Source organism: Tinamus guttatus, unplaced genomic scaffold, assembly GCF_059628265.1.
Source record: "Tinamus guttatus ecotype Peru unplaced genomic scaffold, ASM5962826v1 Tinamus_guttatus_pri_ptg000240l, whole genome shotgun sequence".
NCBI classification, from domain to species: domain Eukaryota; kingdom Metazoa; phylum Chordata; class Aves; order Tinamiformes; family Tinamidae; genus Tinamus; species Tinamus guttatus.
In genome coordinates, this window is record NW_028288774.1 from 6,375,786 (window position 1) to 6,381,183 (window position 5,398).

Below are 5,398 nucleotides of genomic sequence, written 5' to 3' on the forward strand. Positions count from 1 at the left end.
ACAAAATAAAACCTAAGTGATGGTAGAAGAAGAACCTAACTACAACTGTCTGTTGCACTGACGAGGAGATTCATTTGGGCAACACAGCATCCTGGTCTGAACAGCAGATCTGCAAAAAGAAAAAATGTGGTCAGAAATTATACTTCAGCTTGTCTATCTACAGATTACTGTTTGGATTCAGGCTCAAAAAAGAATTTTTTCCATCTGACAGTACAAAGTTCTAACATATTTTTCCATCAAAGCAAATGGGATGCAATATATTTTTGAAGGATTCATTAAAACTGGAAAGCTACTGATCTGAAGCGTCAAATTAAAGTGAACTTTTGCTCCCAAGCGGTGCCATGAGAACACAATTCAAGAATACTGCCAAGATGGTGACACTGAAAGGACTCTAATTCCACTGGAGAGCCACCATTCCTCAAAGTCTACTTTTCTCAAAAAAGGAGCTGCAAGAAGCTCAAAGGTGTGGAGAACACTAAAAAGGCAGGCACATCTAAACATTCTGAGGCCAGAAGGCCAAGGCTCAGCTCCTCCACGACGGAGGACTGAGACGAGGCAATATCTGAAAGAATTAGATTACTCAGGGGACTATAAGATACCTCTAATTCTTGGCGTACGTCATGTGGAAGCTGTCCACCTAAAAGGGAGGAGTTGTGCATGCTCCTATACACCAGAGTTATGATGCTAGTGAGGAGCAGAAAACTACCTTCAATTGAGGACACTGCTTCACTTCCTTCAGGACAGGGACACGAGCACTTGCACTTGGAGTCGTCAACTATGGAGCTCTTACTCCTCATGCTGAAGCAGCCAAGGAGCTGCTGCCCTGCCCAGAGAAATGCCAGCAATTATGAAAAGGAGCATCCCTTGTCTCAGGCAATTTGGGGATTTAACTGCTGAAGACTGTAAAGGAGATAGCGTTTTAGAGATGACAGAGACAAATGAGCTAGAAGAAGGATATAGGTTTCAAGAAAATGAAGAAGATTAACTTAGGTGAGAGCATACAGCCTGTATTTCTGCAGAGAACAAGGACTGTATTTCAGTTTGCACTCTGCAATATATCCTCCATGCCACTGCACCTCACAGAAAAGCTCAGATGTCATTTGTGTATCTTTAAATCTTCATTCCTCTCTACCCTCTAACTTCCCAGATCTCAACTTTTTTTTTGAATGACAGATGGCTTATTTAGGAAACAATAATATAAAATCCTTACATGTGGGTAAGAAGTACTTAAGAGTATGTTCTTTTTTGATATACTGCTTTTATAATGAGAGTTTCTAATCTCACTAGATATCCTACATTCTGCAATTTAAATGAAATGTTATTAATACCCTACTTCCATATTTAAGTCTGACAATATTAGTGCTCTTATTACTGCCATCCAAGAATTTAACGGTAACATGATAAAAGTGTTACAATCTTTGATCCTCTGGAACTAACCAAGGAGATGTCAAAGCAATGCCCAAGGATGAGATGAGCTTAATGATATACAGAAATATTTTTGTTCTCTTTATATATTCTGAATATACATAAAAAAGGCTAAAATTATAAATTTATTTTGTTTTGTTTCTGGACAAAGATTTTGACTCCTAAGAAATGTTGCTGAACAGAGTTAAAACCTCTGAGACACTTCTTTTAATATTGTATTAATATAAAACAAAACAAACCTTAAAAAAAGAAAAGTACTTGCAGCTGCTTTAAATAAAAATATTGCCAAGAGTAAAAATCAAAGTGATCCTACACGTGGCATTGGTTGAGCCTTCCTTTTCTTTATGCTTGAATCGTATCCCGAGAGCCATGTGCTACCTTCCAGCATCAGTGGAACAGGCCAGGACATCAGGCAAACCCTAGGCCTAGGTCAATGTCTGCAAGCTTTTAATAGAGTATTTTGCAATGTTTTATTAATCACTTAAACTAGGAACCATAACAACAGATTTAATTAACCAATTAAAGAATGAACAGACGGCATGACAGAAAGCTTTATGGGCAGAAAACAAATTGCTGTACAGCATCATGCATCAAGAACACACAGTACTAGTAATAAATATCCAAACTGTAGTTTGTTCAAACAGCAAATTCTCTGCCTTACTAAGTAACAAGGACAAATGCACATTTCATACAACTAAAAAGCTGTACAGGAGGAGCAGATAAATATCTACCTTGTTTTTAATAAACAGGGACAATACAACAAGCCTGTGACACAAACAAGACAAGAGCAGAGAGCGCAAATGCTACCAACCAATATCTCTGGGCACCTAGAGGTATTTCCCTAGGACACCTGCAGCTTGCTTTCTTTTTCCACTGTGAATTAATATCATCAAAAAAAACGATCTGAAGGTATTTTTCCTTCATCGTCTGGGAGTATTTTTGGTCCTTTTGATCACAGATACGATGGAGAGGGATCCAAGGGGAACACAAGCTCACACAGCTGTATTTAGATGTTACCTGAGCAGCCAGGGAATAAAGGCAGCCCCACACCACGAATCCCAACTTTCCACATCCTGCTGCTGAAAGGCAGCAGCTCCTTGGCCCACATGTCACAATATAATAGCTTAGACCATCTTCTGGTTCGATTCCAATATGATTTTTAGCATCTACACCACTAAAGTGCTGAGTCTTAAACGTTACTGATTATTTCTACTTTTTGGCATATCTGCTTCTAAACTCAGTCAAAAATTAAATCTTCTCTCAGAGAAAACATCTCCTTTGAGATCTGAGAATTTACATCAGCATCCTCCTCCAAATTCCTTTATCTGTTCAATTCAGATAATGCCACTTACCACACAATGTTGTAAAATAATAATATATAAAAAAAATCTTTTGAACAGAGGACATGTCCTGCAAGAGCTGTGAATTAATACTGTATCCTCCTCCTGCAGTGTTATTTATAAAAGAGCAAGACCTACAGCACACAAAAAGCCAGGCTGTGACTTCAGTGGAGTTGGCATACAAAGCAAGCCGATGGTCTCTGCCCACACACAGCTCACTCTAAACTCTTCTATTAAAGTAGCAAAAATATTTTCATGTTACATTGCTTTTCCCCAAATCTGATTATTTAGAAAGAAACACAAGAACTAATCACAGCCTCCTGTTTAGAAAAAAAATAAAAGGGCTCAATGCTGAAATAAAAAAGTTGATCCTACCAGTCAATAAATTTATACACAACTATTCATACAGGAGAGATTTACTAATACAGAAATCTAAAACAAAACAAAACAACAACAAAACTTTCTGAAGTGACCCAAAATATGGTTTCTAGTGAATACTCGTCAGTATATCTCCACTATTAAATAGACAGTTTTCTTAACGGTCATTAATTTTCTTCTCTAAATTAGCAAATTCCTTAAGTAGACAAGTTATTTTCTAAAATAAGATTAGTGAGTTCAGGATACAGTTTGCTGATACAATAATATGTTTTTATCTTCAATTTAAATAGAAAGACCAGAATGGATCACATTCCTAAAAAACTGGGAGAAGAGGAATTCTTAAAACTGGATAATAGATTCCTAGAAAGAAAACACACTTAGGAGAGGAGTTATTCCTAGAAAACAAGGAGAAAAATACCTGGAAAATGCAAATAAATTCCTCTGAAAATTTTAAAAAATGACATTAGACCAATTTATTAACAGATACACAAGAAACTGGTTACTACTTAATTACTAGTTACTCATAATAGTAGTTACTAACAGAAATATCTCAGACCCTGATCTAGTATCGCCTTTTATTGATCCTAAAATACTGAAATAGGATACTTTCAGAAGCACAAGTGAAAAACAAACCACGGACTTTCAATTGATTTTCATTATCAGTAGGATAAAGTTTGGCTCATGAGTCTCAAGAAAAAGAAAAAAAAAGAAGAAAAAAAAAAGAAGAAAAAAAGAAGCTTTCAGTGTTAAGAGAAAGTCTTCCCTAAATAGCAAATATTCACGCGTGTACCACTAAAGCCATGCTATACAGTCTGCAGCCAAAAAGCTACATTTCCCTTTTGCACAAAGCTAACATCTTAGTCCCTGCTATGAAGTCAGAACATCCACTGGCAATAGCAGACATGGAAGAAACAACTTCAGGATGAAGTCCTACATTTCAATAGTTTATTTTTGTCGATTTACAAATAAAATAAAAAGTAATAAAAAAGCAGAGGACTTCCTAAAGGTTATGAATAATGAGGAATTATAGTGATAAATTGCAGGAGCCTCAGAGAAACTCCAAGTGGCTGAGAGAACTGCCGTGTGCACTTAGCAGGACGACCTCGAGCCTTTGCCACACGCGCGCTGGCAGACACACAACAAGTGTAACAACTGCTCAAAGAGGAACGCTGCTTGAATAAGCAAGTTGTCACAAAGAGATGGAAAAAGCCATCTAGGCCTTCCTTTCTCTGGTGACTTCTTAATATTCTACACCGGAACCATAAATGCAATGAACACAACTCAGATTTCACTTACACTAAGAGATATTTATTTCAGAGAAAGTCAATGAAAATGCTCTGCCTTTACACCCGGGTCAGTGGGATCAGGATCAACCCCAATGTGATTAAAATCAACAGAGCACATCATCTGCTGATACCGCTGCCCAAGAAAATGCAATAAGCCCCAGGCATGCTATTACCAGATTACACAATTTCACTGACAAGCTGAAGAGCCTGAAAAGCAACTGCGAGCTGTGGAGGATTTAATTTTCACAAGCAAAGGAACTTTCCTTCCAATTAAAAGGACATCGTATCATTTCTTCAGTCTGGAAACTAACCTCTGTTCTTTGTTCGGAAAACGCAAAACAGAAACAATCTTGTGCTCTATTCTATCAGGACTATTTTTTATCTGTGGTGAGAGTGTAGAACATGCAAGCTTAATTTTGCTCACAAAAGATGTGCCATACTTATCACGCAACACCACCAGCGATATAACATTGTTGTTACCATCATTACAGCTGAGGTAACACTGTAAAGCGATTCTGCAAATGGCAGAAACAGCAGCCACTGTTTTACTTTGTTCTCAAAGCTAGTAAGCCGTAAGACAACGTTTGTCCTTCTAGGACCAGGAAAAACTTTGTCTAAATAAACACTGAAATGATGAAAATTCCCACAGAGGCAACTGCTAAGAGATGGTGTAAGTTGATGTGGCCTGGGGTGAAGCTGGAACTTCCAGAAGCCTCCAAAGGCCTGGCAGATTTCTATCATGCAAGCTAAAGCCTAATGACTGATTTATTCATTACATAAACTACCCATCAGAAGTTGACATGCTATTCACGTGGTAAGCTGATTAGGAGAAAGGCCATTATTCACTCGAACTTTCACTGTGTTTGGCACTTCCATCCTGCTCTCTCAACTCAACTCTTATTAGAGCTTTCTTTTCCTTAATTTTGCCATTCTTGGAAATTTCTGGGTTTAATTTTTAACATCTATTTG